Raw genomic sequence first — 20,594 nt, forward strand, 5'->3', positions numbered from 1 at the left:
CTGAGATGTGGAGGTGAACTTATGGTGATCTAAGAAAAAAGTCACCAGAAGTTTTCTTCTTCCCTATTTAAAAAAAAAAAAAATCTGCTAAAATGAAAAGAGTAAATTCACAGCTCAGTTATAGGGGCTATAAGTCAAGACATGTTTTCTTTTTGTGTGGCTAAACTGCGTCTCTCATTTTGAGTTTTTCAGCCTGAAATGATGAGTGTTATGAATAACAAATATACTTCTAATGAGCATTTTGGATTCAAGTTCATGTTGATGTATGGCAAAACCAATACAATATTGTAAAGTAATTAGCCTCCAATTAAAATAAATAAATTTAAATTTAAAAAAAAGAAATTCTTTTTATTTTTTCTTTTTGTCTAGCCTCCTTTGAAAAAAGATTGTTAAAGGCAAAAACTAAAATTGGGAAGACAGCAGTCTTCTTGCTTTTCTACACAGGGAACGTTTTTTGTGAGCATATGTGTAATTGTGGCCCAGGCTGCGCCCCCAATGCCCAGACCCCGTGACAGAAGCTCCACACCCTTCCTCCAGCATCTCAGTGATGACACCTCGTGAATTAGAAGCAGAGGTTGGGGAGGGAGCGCCTATCTAGAACATATTTGACAGGCTGTTTTTGTTTGGGGGAGGCTGAATAGATCTGGTTAAAGAATATGGACTCTGGGTTTGCATCTTGAATTGTCCACTTCCTAGCCATAGAACCCTGGGCAAGTTATACCCTTAAAAGTGAGGAATAGACCAGAATGTCTACCTCAAGGCTTTGAATGATTTAAATGAGTTTAAAGCACTTAGAACACTGTTTAGCCCAAAGTAAACATACTCTTGACTATTATTATTATTTTTCATAGTCCCATGCTATTTTCTAGTTTCTCTTCCTACTTTCTTTGTGCCTAGAATATGAATGCATTGTCTGTGGCTTCCATCTGGGCCCCTGAGGGAGAGGCCAAAACAAGAGCAATTCATTGGCTCTGAAACTATTGAGATGTTCACAGTGTCTCCTGCCACTTACTCATGATCTTCTTGTTAAATGAGAGAAATAAACCCTCTTACTTTAGGTTGCTCTGTCTTCCCCACAGCCCGGGAGCAGAGAGAAAGTATGACTTATCCAGGGAATTTTAAGGAACTCAGGACGGTCGGGGGCAGAGTGCTTGGAGCCAGCTTGGGTTGGGAGATGACACTGGAACCGTGTGTATGGCTCAGAATTTTGAAGAGTAGTTAGATTTAGGACTTCCCCTGCCCTCCCATGAGCTGTCTTAATCAGGTAGTCAGACATGACCAGTGGCCCAGATGGTAAAGAATCTGTCTGCCATGCAGGAGACCCGGGTTCAGTCCCTGGGTCGGGAAAATCCCCTGGAGAAGGGAATGGCCACCCACTCCAGTCTTCTTGCCTATAGAATTCCATGGACATTGGAGCCTGGTGAGCTACAGTCCATGGGGTTTTAAAGAGTTGGACACAACTGAGAGACTAACACACACACAGACATGATCAGGTTTTTTGCTTAAGAAAGATCACTGTGGCTGCTCTGTGAACAATGAATTGGAAACAATAAGACTGGGGGCAGGGAGACCTGACTGAAGGCTCCATATGCAGTCATTAACCTGGGTGAGTGTCAATCGCGGGGATGGAGGCAAGTGAGAGAGTTCTGGAAATGTTTAGGGAGAGAAGTTCAGTTCAGTTCAGTTCAGTCGCTCAGTAGTGTCCGACTCTTTGCGACCCCATGAATCGCAGCGTGCCACGCCTCCCTGTCCATCACCAACTCCTGGAGTCCACCCAAACCCATGTCCATTGAGTCAGTGATGCCATCCAACCATCTTATCCTCTGTCATCCCCTTCTCCTCCTGCCCCCAGTCCCTCCCAGCATCAGGGAGAGAAGAGAACAGGCCTAATGTGCAGAACAGGGAGGAGCACACGAGGACAACTTGGGAGTTTCTGGTATGTGTAACTGCTTGGATGGTGGTTTTCTTAGCTGACAAAGGCCATGCAGAGGAGTAGTTCTTAGTCCTTCTTCTCTTGATGGGGTTTAATAAAGTCACTGCAAAGCTTCATATAATATTTCATTTCCTATCATATTTCTTCATGCTCTTTTTTTTTCTTTAACTCCTTTTTCTTTCTTTTTACTTTTTCATCGGAGGAGGGTTTAAGAGCCTCAGTTGTGTAGGAAATTCACCTTCCTGCTAGGAAAGTGTCTGTGGTATTCTTAGAACAGTTTTCCTCCTAACTACAGAATTCTTTGTGGTGTTAGTAATTATTCTTATTATTTGTCTACAGGGAGTGGAATGGAGAGCATTATAGTCTGTAAAAAATGTTATCTCTCCTAACAGCTTTTTGATGCAATTTTATGTGCCAGAAATTATCTTTATGGAATTCAACTTTCTGTGAATGTGGTAAAGAGGGTAATACCTCATTTTAATGAAAGGCATTCATCCAATTTTGAACTATTTGGGAAGGAAATCTCTGTGGAGACCTGAACTTAAGGGATCAATAAATTTCTCTAATTCAGAAATTGAGATATAGCTGAATGGATATTTTAAATCTTGAGTGTGGTTATAAACTGGAAATGTAGATTAGGTCCAACCCAAAAAGCAAAAAAGGCTCAATATTTTTGAAGTTATTAGTGATTAGACTGTGAGCTTGTCATGCTTGAAGATAAACATCATCTTAGCACAGATTTCCTGCTGCTCAGGGAGTAAGGGGCTCTTTGAAGTCATTCGGAGAGGTCAAGAGGGAATTACGGACTTTCCTTTTGTTTTTAATGAACACTTAATTAATAATAGTAAAAATAATGATGCATTCTCTGTATAGCGCTTAGTAGTGTACACTGCCCTTTAAAATGCATGATCTATTTAGCCCCTTGTGAAGTAGGCAGGACAAGTATATTTTATCTCTGCTTCAGAGATGAGGAAACTAAGATCCAAGAGGTTTTCCTCAGGTCATCTGATTCCTGGAGCAGTACTTTTCCCAGTAAACACCAGCTTCCCTGTGCCTTACAAAGGTCTCCACAGTGCAGCTGTGTGGTGGGGAAGGGAGCCTCTTTAGGGGGAGCGAGCAAACTGGTCTCCGGGTGTGCTCTCCTAGGATTATGTTAGCTCCAGTCACACGTGTGAGTGGAAACAAAAAAAGATGTTGGGCTACACATGATCAGCTATTGCTCATTTTTTTTTCCCAGTAAATTTTAGTTCTTTATCGCTTCTCTTCCTCTAAGATTCTTCAGGAAAAGCATTCATTAATTAGTGCCACAGCCTTTAATATTTTTTTGAAAAATACTTTACATTGAGAATGTTTTGTTTATCGACTTCTTCCCTGTGAATTTATAAAAGATTGCTGTGTGTGATCTTAGCAGAGTGTCTTGGTTCAGAGTGAGGAGCTCCGACCAGTAATCCTGGGAAGCATAGTTTTAGAATCTTTATCAAATATTTCGAAAGTGATTGAAATGGACATCCTTAAAGATGTAGTTTGTTGCCATCCGAGGAACATTTGCATAGGTTTTAAAATTATTCGTATTTGAAAAACTAGCATTATACAGGCAAAATATTTTTGAAATAGAGATAGCCTATGAAAAGTGAAAGTGAAAGTCGCTCAGTCTTGTCTGACTCTATGGATTGCCATGCTGTCCTCCAGGGGATCTTCCTGACCCAGGGATTGAACCCAGATCTCCTGCATTGGTAGGCGAGTTCTTTACCACTAGCGCCATCTGTTTTGTAAGTTCATTTGTATCATAGCTTCTCATGCTTCTTTCTAGTTCCCATTCTGCCTTTGGTCAAGGTTAAAACAAACTCCAAGGTGCAGCTGGTCCTGGGAAAAGTGGTGTGTCTTGCTCTTTCTTTGATATTCCCCCCTTCACAGAAGATGGCTATTTTAGGCATAAATGGTATCAACTATCTTTTGCCGGGTGGGAGAGTCAAACCTTCTAAAATGTAAGCTCCGTGAGAGCAGTGAACTTACTCTGTCCATCCCTCTCTTCCCAGTGCCCAGAACAGGTCCTGGAACATTGTAGAGAAAGACTGGTGGCTAAAGGAATGAAATGTTCCTGTCGGGGCTCCCTGGAGGTAGTTGGCTCAGCGTAGAGGTCTGTGCATCAGGACTCATGGTTGCAAGTGAGAGAATGGGCTCAGTACATCTCTACGATTCTCTTCCTCTCACTTGTACCCACCTAGAGACAAAGCTCTTGTCTTTTCTGTCTAGGCCCAGGCAGAAAGCCCATTGCCTGTGCTCTCCAAAATATTAAATCTCACATTCACAAAGAATCTGGTTTCTTCAGGTTGATCTGTATGTTCCAAGGTCCAGTCCATATTCAAAAGGTCTCAGCAAGTATATTTATGATTTCTTCATATCCTTTCCCTTCCAGAGACTGGGTGAAATGTTAAGCTGTTGTTTTCTATTTTTCACTTCACTCAAGCTATAATTGTAGCCCCTTCTTATATAAGAAGCCTTCTCTGATCAACTTCATTTCCCTTAGATCCCTGTGTACCTTACTTTGTGTTTCCTTTCCTTATTGCTACTTAGATCCCTGTGTACCTTACTTTGTGTTTCCTTTCCTTATTGCTACTTAGATCCCTGTGTACCTTACTTTGTGTTTCCTTTCCTTATTGCTACTTAGACCCCTGTGTACCTTACTTTGTGTTTCCTTAGCATATTGCTACTAAGTTGTGTTGTTCTGTCTCCCATTTGATATGCTATGTATACATTTGTTCTGTTTGCCCTGTTTTCAGCTTTTAAAACTAATTCATTTACTGTATTTCACAATATACACACAGTAGTCTCAATGTAACAGTACTAACACTACCACCAACAAAGTGATTACTGAGAACAATTTAGTATTTAAAAATTTTCAATTCTGTTTCCTTCCTCTATCCCTCCCCTCTTTCCTTCCTTAGACCACTACTCTCTTAGCAAGTCAAATTTCAGTTATACAATACAGTATTATAAACTATGGTCACAATGTTATACATTTAATCCTCAGACCTCACTCATCTTATAATAACGTTGCTACTGTTTTACCAAACTCTGCTCATTCCTAAGTTCAGTCGCTTAGTCATGACTCTTTGCGACCCCATGGACTGCACCATGCCAGGCCTTCCTGTCCATCACCAACTCCCAGAGTTTATTCAAAGTCATCTCCATTGAGTCCATGATGCAATCCAACCATCTCATCCTCTGTCATCCCCTTCTCCTCCCACCTTCAATCTTTCCCAGCATCAGGGTCTTTTCAAATGAGTCTGTTCTTCCCATCAGGTGGCTTGAGTATTGGAGATTCAGCTTCAGCATCAGTTCTTCCAGTGAATATTCAGGACTGGTTTCCTTTAGGATGAACTGGTTGGATCTCCTCACAGTCCAAGGGACTCTCAAGAGTCTTATCCAACGCCACAGTTCAAAAGCATCAATTCTTCAGCACTCAGCTTTCTTATAGTCCAACTCTCACATCCATACATGACTACTGGTAAAACCATAGCTTTGACTAGATGGACCTTTGCTGGCAAAGTAATGTCTCTGCTTTTTAATATGCTGTCTAGGTTGGTCATAACTTTTTCCCCAAGGATCAAGTGTCTTTTAATTCCATGGCTGCAGTCACCATCTGCAGTGATTTTGCAGCCCAGGAAAATAAAGTCTGTTTCCATTGTTTCCCCATCTATTTGCCCTGAAGTGATGGGAACAGATGCCATGCTTTCTTAGTTTTCTGAATATTGAGCTTTAAGCCAACTTTTTCACTCTCCTCTTTCACTTTCAAGAGGCTTTTTAGTTCCTCTTCCCTTTCTGCCATGATGGTGGTGTCATCTGCATATCTGAGGTTATTGATATTTCTTCTGGCAATCTTGATTCCAGCTTGTGCTTCATCCAGCCCAGTGTTTCTCATGACATACTCTGCATATAAGTTGAATAAGCAGGGTGACAACACACAGCCTTGACGTACTCCTTTTCCTATTTGGAACCAGTCTGTTGTTCCATGTCCAGTTCTAACTGTTGCTTCTTGACCTGCATACAGATTTCTCAAGAGGCAGGTAAGGTGCTCTGGTATTCCAATCTCTTGAAGAATTTCCCACAGTTTGTTGTGATCTACACAGTCAAAGGCTTTGGCATAGTCAATAAAACAGAAGTAGATGTTTTTCTGTAACTCTCTTGCTTTTTTGATGATCCAACAGATGTTGGCAATTTGTTGGCTAGCATGTGAGATGAGTGCAATTGTGCAGTAGTTTGAAGATTCTTTGGCATTGCCTTTCATTGGGATTGCAATGAAAACTGACCTTTTCCAGTCCTGTGGCCACTGCGGAGTTTTCCAAATTTCCTGGCATATTGAGTGCAGCACTTTCACAGCATCATCTTTCAGGATTTGAAATAGTTCAACTGGAATTCCATCACCTCCACTAGCTTTGTTCATAGTGATGCATCCTAAGGCCCACTTGACTTCACATTCCAGGATGTCTGGCTCTAGGTGAGAGATCACACCATTGCGATTATCTGTGTCGTAAAGATCTTTTTTGTGTAGCTCTTCTGTGTATTCTTTCCACCTCTTCTTAATATCTTCTGCTTCTGTTAGGTCTATACCATTTCTGTCCTTATTGAGCTCATCTTTGCATGAAATGTTCCCTTGGTATCTCTAATTTACTTGAAGAGATCTCCAGTCTTTCCCATTCTATTGTTTTCCTCTATTTCTTAGCAGTGAGCACTGAGGAAGGCTTTCTTATCTCTCCTTGCTATTCTTTGGAACTCTGCATTTAAATGGGTATATCTTTCCTTTTCTCCTTTGCTTTTTGCTTCTCTTCTTTTCACAGCTATTTATAAGGCCTCCCCAGACAACCATTTTGCCTTTTTGCATTTCTTTTTCTTGGGGATGGTCTTGATTCCTGTCTCCTGTACAATGTCACACACCTCTGTCCATAGTTCTTCAGGCACTCTGTCTTTCAGATCTAATCCCTTGAATCTATTTGTCACTTCTACTGTATAATCGTAAGGGATTTGACTTAGGTCATACCTGAATGGTCTAGTGGTTTTCCCTACTTGCTTCAATTTAAGTCTTAATTTGGCAATAAGGAGTTCATGATTAGAGCCACAGTCAGCCCCAGATCTTGTTTTTGCTGACTGTATAGAGCTTCTCCATCTTTTGCTGCAAAGAATATAATCAGTCTGATTTTGGTGTTGACCATCTGGTGATGTCCATGTGTAGAGTCTTCTCTTGTGTTGTTGGAAGAGGGTGTTTGCTATGACCAGTGCGTTCTCTTGGCAAAACTCTATTAGCCTTTACCCTGCTTCATTCTGTACCCCGAGGCCAAATTTGCCTGTTACTCCAGGTGTTTCTTGACTTCCTACTTTTGCATTCCAGTCCCCTATAATAAAAAGGACATCTCTTTTGTGTGTGTGAGTTCTAGAAGGTCTTGTAGGTCTTCATGGAAATGTTCAACTTCAGCTTCTTCAGCAACCACTGTTCTACTCCTTGTTTCTGTGAGTCTGACTTTTTTCCTTTTATATTCTACATATAAATGATACTAGGCAGTATTTATCTTTTTCTCTCTGACTGACTTCATTTAGCATAATGCTTTTTAGCTTTATTCATGTTGTTGCATGTGGCAGGATTTCCTTCTTTTTTAAGGCTGGATAATATTCCATTAAATGTTGATATATCACATTTTATTCATCCATTATTGTGTGAGCAGACACTTGGGTGGTTTCTGTACCTTCACTGTGGTGAATAATGCTGCAATGAGTATTAGAATACAGAGATATCTTTTCAAGATAGTAATTTCGTTCCCTTCAGATGTATATCCAGAAGCGAGATTTTTGGATCATATTTATTTATGATTTAAATTTCTTAAGGAACCTCTATACTGTTTTCCATAGTGACTGTCCCAGTTTCATTCTCACCAGCAGTGTACAAGTGTTCTTTTTTTCTCTGCATCCTTGTTAGCATGTGTTATCTCTTGTCTTTTTGATAATAGACATCCTAAGAAATGTGGGGTACTATCTCACAGTGGTTTTGGTTAGTGTTTTGCTGATGATGGCACCCCACTCCAGTGCTCTTGCCTGGAGAATCCCATGGACGGAGGAGCCTGGTGGGCTGCAGTCCATGGGGTGGCTGGGAGTCGGACACGACTGAGCGACTTCACTTTCACTTTTCACTTTCATGCATTGGAGAAGGACATGGCAACCCACTCCAGTGTTCTTGCCTGGAGAATCCCAGGGACGGGGACAGCCTGGTGGGCTGCCGTCTATGGGGTTGCACAGAGTCGGACACGACTGACGCGACTTAGCAGCAGCAGTGATGCTGAGCACCTTTTCATGTACCTGGCCATTTGCATGTCTCCTTTGGAAAATGTCTATTCCAATCCTTTGTTCATTTTTAAAACAGGTTATTTGGTTTGTTTTGCTGTTGAGTTGTATGAGTACCTTGTATATTTTGGATATTAGTTACTTATTGTATATGTGATTTGCAGTATTTCCTCCCAGGAAATATTACCTCCAAGGAGGTAAGCTGCCTTTTCATTTTGCTCATGATTTCCTTTCTTGTGCAGAAGCTTGTTAGTTTGGTATAGTCCCACTTGTTTACTTTTGCTTTTATTGTCTTTGCTTTTGGTGTCAAATCCGAAAACATATTGCCAGATTAGTGCCAAGGAGCTTACCATCCATGTTTTCTTCTAGGAATTTCAGGTTTTATCTTCATGTCTTTAATTCATTTTGGTGGGTTAACTTTAAATCTTCTTTATTTATTTTTGGCTGTACTAGGTGTGCATTGCTGTGCATGGGCTTTCTTTAGTCGCAGCAAGGAGGGGCTATTCTTCATTGCATTGTGATAGCTTCTCATTGCAGTGGCTTCTCTCGTTGCAGAGCACAGGCTTTAGGTGCATGGGACTCAGTACTTCCAGCTTGTGGGCTCTAGAGTGTGGGCTTAATAGTTGTGGCACATGGGCTTAGTTACTCCATGGCATGTGGGATCTTCCTGGAACAGGGATCGAACCCGTATCCCTTGCATTGGCAGATGGATTCTTAACTACTGGGAAGTATCCTTTAATCCATTTTAAGTTGATTTTTGGATATGGTAAAAGATAGAGGTACACTTTTATTGCTTTGCATATGGTTGTCCAGTTTTCCCAGCATTATTTATAGAAAAAACTCTCCTTTCTCTATTGTATATAATTGGCTCCTTTGTTGAAAACTAGTTGACCATATGTGCATGGATTTTTTTTTTTCTGAGTTCTATGTTTGGCTCCATTGACCTTTATGTCTAGTTTTATGCCAATACCATGCTATTTTGATGATGATAACTTTGTAATATGTCTCAAAATCAGAAAGTGTGATGCCTCCAGGAGGCATCTATGAAACCAAATAGACAGCTCAGAAAAAACAAACAAACAAACAAAAACCCCGTGCACCTATGGTCAACTAGTTTTCACCAAAGCAGCCAAGAATATACAATGTAGAAAGGAGAGTGTCTTCAATAAATGTGCTGGGAAAACTAGAGTGTTCAGTTCAGTTCAGTTGCTCAGTCATGTCCGACTCTACAACCCCATGGACTGCACCACGCCAGGCTTCCCCATCCATTGAGTTGGTGATGGCATCCAACCATCTCATCGTCTGTCATCCCCTTCTCCTCCCACCTTCAATCTTTCCCAGTGTTAGGTCTTTTCAAATGAGTCTGTTCTTCCTATGAGGTGGCCAGATTATTGGATTTTCACCTTCAGCATCAGTCCTTCCAGTGAATATTCAGGACTGGTTTCCTTTAGGATGAACTGGTTGAATCGCCTTGCAGTCCAAGGGACTCTCAAGAGTCTTTCCCCAACACCACAGTTCAAAAGCATCACTTCTTTGGTGCTTAGCTTTCTTTATAGTCCAACTCTCACATCCATACATGACTACTGGTAAAACCATAGCTTTGACTAGATGGACCTTTGTTGGTAAAATAATATCTCTGCTTTTTAATATGCTGTCTGGGTTGGTCACAGCTTTTCTTCCAAGTAGCAAGTGTCTTTTAATTCCATGGCTGCAGTCACCATCTGCAGTGATTTTGGAGCCCAGAAAAATAAAGTCAGCCACTGTTTCCCCATCTATTTCCCATGAAGTGATGGGACCGGATGCCATGATCTTCGTTTTCTGAATGTTGAGCTTTAAGCCAATGTTTTCACTCTCCTCTTTCACTTTCATCAAGAGGCTTTTTAGTGCCTCTTCACTTTCTGCCATAAGGGTGGTGTCATCTGCATATCTGAGGTTATTGATATTTCTCTTGGCAGTCTTGATTCCAGCTTGTGCTTCTTCCAGCCCAGCGTTTCTCATGATGTACTCTGCATATAAGTTAAATAAGGAGGGTGACAACTTACTAGCCTTGATGATACTCCTTTCCCTATTTGGAACCAGTCTGTTGTTCCATGTCCAGTTCTAACTGTTGCTTCTTGACCTGCATGCAGGTTTCTCAAGAGGCAGGTCAGGTGGTCTGATATTCCCATCTCTTTCAGAATTTTCCACAGTTTATTGTGATCCACACAGTCAAAGGCTTTGGCATTGTCAATAAAGCAGAACCACATGGAAAGTACAAATTTTAGTATTGTTTTTTCTATTTTTGTGAAAAATGCCATTTTGATAGAGATTTCACTGAATCTGTAGATTTCTTTGAGTGTGGACATTTTAGCAATAATTTTTCCATTCCATGAACACATATCTTTTCATTTATTTCTTTCATCAAAGTATTACAAAGTTCAGTATACAGATCTTTCACCTCCTTGGTTAAATTTATTCCTGTATATTTTGTCCTTTTTGATGCTATTGTAAATGGGGTTGTTTTTTACCTGGAGGATAATTGCTTTACAATGTTGTATTGATTGCTGCTGTACATCAACGTGAATCAGCCAAAGTGTATATATATTCCCACCCTCCCACCGCACCCCTCGTCCCACCTCTCTAGGTTATCCACAGAGCACTGGGCTTAGCACCCTGTGCTTTGCAGCAATTTCCCACTAGCTATCTAGTACATGGGGTTATTTTTTCTTAATTTCTAATTCTGCTAGTTTGCTGTTATTTTATAGAAATGCAGCTGATTTTCATATATTGATTTTTTTTAATCCTGCAACTTTACTGAATTCATTTATTAGTTTTAAGAGATTTTGAGTGGAGTCTTTTAGATTTTCTGTGTGTAATATCATCTCATCTGCAAACACACAATCTTATTTCTACTTTTCTCACTTGGATGCCTTTTATTTATTTATTTTCTTTCCTAATTGTTCTGGCTAGGACTTTTAGTACTCTGTTGAATAATGTGGTGGGAGTGGGCATCTTTGCTTGTTCCTGATCTTAGAGGAAAAGCTTTCATGTTTTCACCACTGAGTGTGATGTTAGCTGTAGGCTTGTCATATGTGACCTTTATTTAGGTACATTCCTTTTATACCCAATATGTCATGAGTTTTTATCATAAAAGGGTGTCACATTTCATTAAATAATTTTTTTACATCTATTGAGATGATCATTTTTTTTAGTCATTTTATAATGTGTATCACATTTATTGATTTGCATATATTGAATCACTTTTGCATCCCAGGAATAAATGCCACTTGATCATGGTGTGTGATCCTTTTAATGTACTATTGAATTCAATTTCCTAGTATTTTGTTGAGTTTTTTACATCTATGATCATTATGGATATTGACCTATAATTATATTTTCTGGTTGTCTTATAAAATGAGTTTAGAAGTATTCCCACCTCTTCTATTTTTGGGGAGAGTTTGAGGAGGATTGGCATTAATTTTTTAAATGTTTGATAAAATTCACTAGTGAAACCACTTGATCCTGGACTTTTCTTTGTTGGGAGGTTTTTGATTACTAATTTAGTCTCCTTACTAGTAATTGGTCTGTTCAATCTTCTGATTCTTCCTGATTCAGTCTTGGTAGGTTGTATGTTTCTAGGAACTTATCCATTTCTTCTACGTAATCTAACTTTTTGGTATATAACTTTTCATAGTAGTTTCTTATGTTCCTTGGTGTTTTTATGTTATTGTTGCAATGTCTCCTCTTTCACTTCTGATTTTATCTAATTTATTCAATGTTGAGTGCATAAATATTTATAATTGTTATATCCATTTGATGAATTAACCCTTTTATAATTATATGATGACATTCTTTGTCTCTTGTTACAATTTTTAGCTAAAGTCTATTTTGTCTGATAGAATTATAACTATCCCTGTTTTCTTTTGGTTTTCATTTCTATAAAATATCTTTTCCCTTCACTTATGGACTATTTGTATACTTAAGGTTAAAGTGAGTCTCTTATATATAGCATATGGTAGCATATTTAATCCATTCAGTCACTCTGTGTCTTTTGATTGGATAATTTAGTCCATTTATCAATACAGTTCATGTATTGATAGGTATAGACTTACTACTGCCGTTTTGTTAATTATTTTCTGGCTTTTTGATAGTTCTTTTCTTCCTCTCTCACTTTCTTCTTTTGTGATTTGATCATTTTCTATAGTGGTATACATAGATTCTTTTATCTTAATTTTTTTGTGTATATACTATAGGCTTTTGCTTTGTGGTACTACAAGACTTACATAAAACATCTTGTATTTACAACAATTTATTTTAAGCTGATAGCAACTTAACTTCAAATGCATACAAAAGCTCTACATTTTTACATTCACTTTTATCCATATTTTATGTTTTTCATGTCACACTTTACATCTTTTTATATTGTGTGTCTATTAACAGATTATTGTAGGTATAACTGCTTTTAATACTTTTACCTTTTAACCTTTATACTAGAACTATAAGTTATTTATCCATCACCATTATAATGTTAGAGAGTATTCTGAATTTAGCTCTGTGTTCACCTTTATCAGGGGATTTTATTCTTTCAGATGTTTTCCTGTTACTAATTAGGATCTTTTTATTTCAGCTTGAATAGCTCTCTTTAACATTTCTTGTAAGGCTAGTCTAGTGATGATAAACTCCTTCAGCTTTTGTTTATCTCTTTATCTCTTCTTTAATTCTGAGTGACAGCATTGCTGGGTAGAGTATTCTTGGTTGGCAGATTTTTTCTTTTAGCATTTGAATATATTATTCCACTTCCTTCTGGCCTGTAAAGTTTCTGCTGAAAAATCTGCTGAGAGTCTTATGGGAGTCCTCCTGTATGCAACAAGTTGTTTTTCTCTTGCTGCTTTTAAGATTTTCTCTTTGTCTTTAATTTTGACAATTTAATTACAATATGTCACTGTGTGGGTCTCTATGGATTAACCTTATTTGGTACTTTTTGGACTTTTTGTATTTGGATATATATATTTTTAGATTAGAGAATTTTTCAGCCATTATTTCTTTGAATACACTTTCTCCCCATTCTCTCTTTCTTTCTCTTGTCTATTATGGGATGCTTAAATGCAAATATTGATCTCCTTGGTGCTGTCCCATAAGTTCCTTAAGCTATTATTCTTTTTTATTCTCTTTTCTTTTTCACTTTTCTGGATGAAGTCCACTTCCCTACATTCAACTTTGCTGATCCTTTCTTCCACTTGATCTAGTCTGCTGTTGAGTTCCTGTACTGAATTTTTCAGTTCACTTATTGTATTCCTTAGCTCTATTATTTATGTTCATTACTTTTTAATATTTTCTGTCTCTTTGTTGAAATTCTCACTTCGTTTAGGCATTGCTCTTCTGACCTCAGTAAACATCTTAATGATCAATATTTTGAACTCTCTATAAGGTAAATCACTCATTTCTATTTTATTAAGATTGGTTTCTGGAGGTTTATCTTGTTCTTTTGTTTGGAACATTGTCTCCTGTTTCTTCATTAGCCTTATTCTCTGTGTTTGTCTATGCATTAGGTAAAACAGCTACTTCTTCCATTCTTGACAGTGTGGTTTTATGTAGGAGTTGAACCTTATCAGTCAACCCTGTCTGAGCTCCTTGTTGTCTCTCAAAGATCGTCCAGCTGCCATCTTTGTCCTTAGTGGCTCCCAGTAGTAGGATTATAGTCACCTCTAATATGCATGCTAATTAGAAGCCAGATCCTCAAGCAGCAGCTTATAGAGTGTGCAGTCAAACCTCTCCCAGGGAAAACTAGAAGATGGGCATTTTTGCCTGTTCCCTCTGTGTTGAGCCCTTATGGTATAACAACAGTGAGTGCTCACACATGCCTTTTAAGAACTGATTCTTTGTTTGCTGCTGTTTTGTGGGACTCATGAATGCAAGCCCTGCTGGATATCAGAGCTAGGCAATCTAGAAGCCCATGTCTCAGGTGGCAGCTGCAAAACTGGGACACCAGAAATGTGTGCAAGCTTCTTCCAGAGTGATGCTGGTAACTTGTTTTTATCATTGGAGCAGGTCAGAGGGGGAAAGTGGAGTAAGTGCCCATCAGCTCCCCCAGGCTCAGGTGTGGATCGTAGCCAGCCTCTAGATGCACGCTGAATTCGAAGTTGGACCCTCAAACAGTAGCTTAAGTTGCACTTAAACATCTTCTAGGTAAAGACTGGGAGACGGGCATTTTTGCCCATTCCCTTTGCACTGGGCCTCTGAGGAGTAGCCTTGGCAAGTGCTCCCTGCCTAAGAACTGCTTCTTTGCTCTAGTCTTGTGGTCCTGTGGATACAGCCCCATTGGCTTTTAGAGCTAGGTGTTTGGGAGCTTGTCTCTTGATTGTGAGTCTTAAAAGCTGGGGCACTAGATATGCAGTCTAAACCCTTAGTATATAATTAATACCCTTTTTTTTGGTCTTTATTTTATTTATTTTATTTTATTTTTAAACTTTACAGTATTGTATTAGTTTGTTATGAATTTAAGTTCTTTTTTATTTTAGTCATTGTTACAAACACTACGGTCATGAACATCTACTTGTGTACCTTTTTTAGTCTTTTTCTGTCTCCTTGGAATTAACTCCTGAAACTGAAAGTATGGGGTCAGCTAGCAGGTACACTTTTTTTCCCCTGCGAACTGTATCATTAAACTTCTCACCCATTGTTATGACAGATTCCACTCTTGAAACCTAGAGAATTAGTGATTTTTAGCATTTTTCAGTTTGATAGGAAAAAATACCATTGTTCTTTTCAATTTGCACTTTTATTATTAGTGAGATTGAGCAAGTTTTCAGTTGGTCATTTGTAGTTTTGTATATGTGTGTGTGTGTGTATGTGTGTGTGAACAGCCTGTTTATGGCTTCTGCTTATTTTCTATCAGTATTTTTATTTCTTTCTTACGCATACATAGGTGTTCTTTACGTATCACAGATTAAAAACCTTTTGTTATGTATATTTTCAAATATAAATCTGTATAATAAATAACTAACCAGCATACTTTTGCTATTAGAGTTGGCCTTTGCAAAGGAGCAAAAAAGGAGCCCTGTTTAGTCTGTTTAAATTGTGATTATTTCTCAAATATTTATGTCCTTTGCATACTTAGTAATATTATAGTAATAATGTGCTTCGTAGCAGGGACTAACAGCAACTACATAAAATAGAAGTAAGATAATATAATAGAGTGGGAAAAACATTAAAATTAGAACTGGAAGTCTGGGTTCCAGACCTGGCCTCACCTTTCTTTACCTCTGTGATCTTGGTTAGTCCACATATTCTCCCTGAGCCTTAATTTCCTCATCTATATAGTGGTCAAATTTATATTAGTCTCACAGGGCTAAGATGAGATCATGTGTGAAAAAAATTATTGCAGTAAGAGTTACACAGTACAAGTGATAATGATAGTAAGTGTGGCATAAGTGTAGCAGGTTGAATGTTTACCTTATTAAAATGATCATCTTTTGAGATAACCTAATTATAAAATATTTAGCCTAACATCTTTCTGAGTCTGTGGTTTTTGAGTTTGTACTACTTTGCAGGAGGCCTTTAGAAAGAAATAGTTTGCTGTTCAAAAATTCAAGCTGGTGTTCTTTGCAGCAATGCAGAACATGTTTGTGGTGTGCTGGCTTCTAGGGCACTGTGCTTCTGTCTCCAATATTGACACCTTTGTGAGCTCATTAGCCACCTTTCTGGTAAAAGCCATTTTGATCTGTGATGAGGGCATTGCATTAAAAGGGCATTGATGTTGGAAATCTATATTTTGGTCTTTTCATTAAAAGGCACTCTTCACAGAAGAGGCAGTATGAATTTGCATTGCAAAGGATAGCTTATTTCTTTTAAAAACTCTTGAAACCACGTAATTTAATTATGTCTCTGCCACAGCCTTTTATCTTCCTCTGCATAGGAGCTCTGTTTTCTCTTGATGCTTCATACTGGAAGCCGGTCTTCTTATTCTCAGAATTAATTAACATGCAAATACTTGTCTAGAGACTCAGGAGCACTCCTTTTTTCCATTAGCATTTAAATGTCACTCTTAATGATGTCAGATTGACTCTTTTAAGGGTAAATTAAAATGGTATACTCATCATCTGATTATTTCCCAGAGCATGTTATTGGTATTTCTGATTATTTGGTCTTAGTGTGAGTTTTATCTGCTACTGTTCCCAGGCTAATCGAGTCAGAGCCAAGACCATACGGTGTGTGTGTTGTGTTAGTCGCTCAGTCGTACCCGACTCTTTGTGACCCCGTGAACTGCAGCCCACCAGTCTCCTCTGTCCATGGGATTTTCCAGGCAGGGATACTGGAGTGGGTTGCCATTTCCTTCTCCAGGGACCATACAGTAGTACCCTCTTATCTGCAGTTTCACTTTCCATGGTTTCAGTGACCTGCAATCAACTGTGGTCTGCAAATAGTAAATGGAAAATTCCAGAAATAAGCAATTCATAAGTTTTAAATTGTACACTGTTCTGAGTAGTCTGATGAAATCTTGGGCTGTTTTGCCCTGTCCACCCAGGATGTGAATCGTGCCTTTGTCCAGTGCATCCCACCTGTTCATCACGTAATAAGCATCTCAATTATCAGGTCCACTGACTTGTATCACAGTGCTTGTATTCAGGTAACCTTATTAATGGCCCCAAAGCACAAGAGTAGTGATGCTAGCAATTCAGACATGTGAAAGAGAAACTGTCAAGTGCTTTTTAAAATGAAAAGGTAAAAGTTTTGACTTAATAAGGAAAGAAAAAAAATTGAAAGAGGAAAAAAATTGTATGCTGAGGTTGCTAAGATCTACAGTAAGAATAAATCTTCTGTGAAATTGTGAACAAGGGAGAAGAATTTTGTGCTACTTTTGCTGTAGCACCTCAAAATACAGCGATACTGTGTGATGAGTGCTCAGTGAGAACATGGAGAAAGGCATTAAATTGAAGGTAGAAGACATGCAGCAGCAGCAGCAGAAGCAGAAGACATGAACAGAAAATGTGTTCCAGTTGATGGCAACATATCACTCCAGAAAGCATTGAGTCTATACAAAGATGACAGCAAGGGATCCCCTTAAGCGAGTGACACTAAGCCTTTTACTACAGGTAAGGAATGGTTACACAGATTCAGGGATGGGTTTGAACTAAAACAGGTTACTGGAGAGGCTGAGTCTGTCATCAGAAAGCACTGTCACGTTTCCAGTGGGGTTTTAGAAGTGGGGTTTTAGAAGTTAATTAAGGAGAAAGACCACATTCACATACCTTATATTACAATGTATTGTATAATTGCTGTATTTTTAGTTATTGTTGTTATTCTTCTACTTAGTTTATAAATTAAACTCCATCATAGGTATGTATGGGCTTCCCTGGTAGCTCAGATGGTAAAGAATATGCCTGCAGTGCAGGAGACCTGGGTTTGATCCCTGGGTCAGGAAGATTCCCTGGAGAAGGAAATGGCTACCCACTCCAGTATTTTTGCCTGGAAAATTCCATGGACAGAGGAACCTGGCAGGCTACAGTCCGGTGGGGTTGCAAAGAGTCAGACACGACTGAGCGCCTAACACACACATATGTATGTATAGGAAAAAACAGAAAATGCATTCAGTACTATCCATGGTTTCAGGCAAACGCCAAAGGTCTTGAGACATAGGCTGTGCAGATAAAGGGGAACTACTGTACTTGATTGCTGAAAAGCTGGGTTATAGCCTTTCTTTGCCTATGGCTTCTAGAAAGGCCTACTTGCCATACCTCACACGTCTCAGCACCAAGTGAGATGCTGTAGTGGAGGACTATAGCATCTATAGTGCAGGAACAGCACCTGCACAAAGTGTTAGCAACAGGCCAGGGTGCCCAGGAATTAGGTGTAGAGGGGCTTGGGTAGTAGCCATGTAGTATAGAATAAAGAAGGTGGACTTTAGAGTTAGAGACTCATAGGTTCAAATCTTGCCTGTGTCAGTTTGAAGCTATGTGACCTTGAGCAAATTACTTGTCTTCTCTGAGACTCAGTTTCCTCCCCAGTAAAACATAAATAGGAACGTGTACCACTCAGGTTGTTGGGAGGGTTAAAGGTGATAATGTGTATTAAGTACTACACAGTCAGAGTAAGCTATCTGCTTTATCAGAGAACCCCCAAATTCTAGTGATTTATTTAGATTATTTCCATCTGAGGGAGGGCGGGCTCTGTTCTATGCAGACATTCAGCCACCCAGACTTCTTTTAGCTCGTGGTTGTGCCATTCCCTAAGGCTGTGTAGCCCTTCACTGGATTATTTATCTCTTGCTGGCAGGTGAAGAAAGAGTGTGAGCATGTGGACTGCGCAGGAGGCTTTATGGGCCGAGCTGGAGATGGTGCGCAGCCCTGCCGCTCGTCTCCTGCTGGCCAGAATGCACTTTCATAGATGCACCTGCTTGCAAGTTAGCCTGGGGAATGTGTGTCTAGGGGGAAGGCAAAATGAGTTTGTTTGGTGAACACATAGTCTTCCACTATGCCGCTGCTGCTGCTAAGTCGCTTCAGTCGTGTCCGACTCTGCGACCCCATAGACAGCAGCCCACCAGGCTCCCCTGTCCCTGGGATTCTCCAGGCAAGAACACTGGAGTGGGTTGCCATTTCCTTCTCCAGTGCGTGAAAGTGAAAAATGAAAGTGAAGTTGCTCAGTCGTGTCCGACTCATAGCGACGCCATGGACAGGCATCCAGTAATATGTGTTGAGTAAATGAAAGAAAGAATGAATGCATTCTCTGTTCATTATCCTCTCCATGGACTTAGAGAGTGTTAGAGCTGATAAGGGGCCTTCCTTAGAAGTGATTAAGTTTTACTCTCTTTATTTTACCGATGAGGAACCTGAGGTCCTGAGGAACTTAGTGACCTAATTAAGATCTTCCAGATATTAGTGGCAGGTCTAGAGACCCTGAATCTTCTTTTCCAAAAGCTTCTGTTTACCCTGCATTTAATTATTTGAAACATCATTCTTTGTTTTCTACCATAGGGTTTCCTTTGCTCTTTGGCATGTGAAGATGAGGAGTTTTAACACGTTAGTTTGGTCATTGTAGGTAGACTTCGATTTTGTTTGGGAAGAGGAATTTGGTATTTTAGGGTGGTGGGAGAGATACCCTCAGAGGCTGGAGACTCCACAGATTTTTAGTATTTTGAGCCAAGAGTGAAAATTAACCTTCATTCACCCACTCATGTGTTTAAGCAACCTTTGTTTAGCCTTCTTCTATGTATAATGAATTATACAAGGTGATCTGGATTATACAAGGTGGTTATTAATTCAAAAACATCCACAGCTTGAGGAAAGTGTCAAGTATTTAAACAATAATTATTATATAACATGAGAGTGCAGTGGAAGCAGTACCATAAGGTGAAAGTGACCAGCTGCTGGAGTTAGAAGGAGAGGGAGTATGGCAAGCTTCATGGAGGAAGTAGGTCTTGGAACTGGATCTTAAAGAATCCAGTTTACTGAAAATTTGATATGCTCTGAAATGTACACACTGGTGTATTTATATAATTGGTGTGGACAGTGACTGCACCCGTGAAATTAAAAGATGCTTGCTTTTTGGAAGGAAAGCTATGACAAACCTAGACAGTGTACTAAAAAGCAGAGACATCCTTTTGCTTGCAAAGGTCCATATAGTCAAAGCTATGTTTTTTTTTTCCAGTAGTCATATATGGATGTGAGAGTTGGACCATAAAGAAGTCTGCGTGCCAAAGAATTGATTCTTCGAACTGTGGTGCTGGAGAAGACTCTTGAGAGTCCTTTGGACAGTAAGGAGGTCAAACCAGTCAATCCTAAAGGAAATCAGTCCTGAATATTCACTGGATGGACTGATGCTGAAACTCCAATACTTTGGCCACCTGATGCCAAGAGCAGACTCATTGGAAAGGACCCTGGTGCTGGGAAAGACTGACGGCAGGAAGAGAAAGGGGGTGACAGAGAATGAGATGGTTGGATGGCATCACTGACTCAATGAATGTGAGTGTGAGCAAACTCCAGGAGAAGGACAGGAAAGCCTGGTGTGCTGCAGTCTTTGGGGTTACAAAGAGTCTGACACAACTTAGCTACTGAATAACAATAACAACAACTTACCTGGTGGTGGCTGTGTATTGAGAAAAATGGGGTAAGAAAACCAAACAGACAAAAAACCAAAGCTGTGATCAAGTTTCCTGTGTTAAATAAGCATTTAGCACTCACATTTACCACATCATTTTGTTGCAATATTACCAGTAAAATAATTACATACGACAACCCTTGAATACAGGTGAATCATTATCAACAAACATTTTATTGTGAGCCAGCAAGTTCTTGACACCATCCTTTTAGGTCCAGTGGGCTTTGCATAATTTTTGGTTAGGTACAGACCCTTAAAA

The 20,594-nt window shown here is 39.4% G+C and overlaps 1 protein-coding gene across 10 annotated transcripts in view; it reads left to right on the top strand.

Annotated features, from left to right (window-relative positions):
• The window catches only part of CRADD (CARD and death domain containing adaptor protein), a 190,676-nt gene that overhangs the window by 83,487 nt on the left and 86,595 nt on the right, over positions 1-20,594 (top strand). The window contains exons 1-2 of one of the 10 annotated variants that reach the window (XM_086399061.1): positions 17,159-17,334; positions 19,886-20,199. The exons of 7 other annotated variants lie outside the window; for them this stretch is intronic. The gene's annotated coding sequence lies outside the window, so the exon portion shown is untranslated. Of the gene's footprint in view, positions 1-1,852; positions 1,937-17,158; positions 17,335-19,885; positions 20,200-20,594 lie in introns of those variants that run through there. 2 more of the 10 variants (XR_015163551.1, XM_086399064.1) reach the window with 2 other exon arrangements.

This window comes from Bos grunniens, chromosome 5, assembly GCF_055505025.1.
Source record: "Bos grunniens cultivar Pamir isolate PY7600 chromosome 5, Bosgru_T2T1.0, whole genome shotgun sequence".
Classification (NCBI taxonomy): Eukaryota; Metazoa; Chordata; class Mammalia; order Artiodactyla; family Bovidae; genus Bos; species Bos grunniens.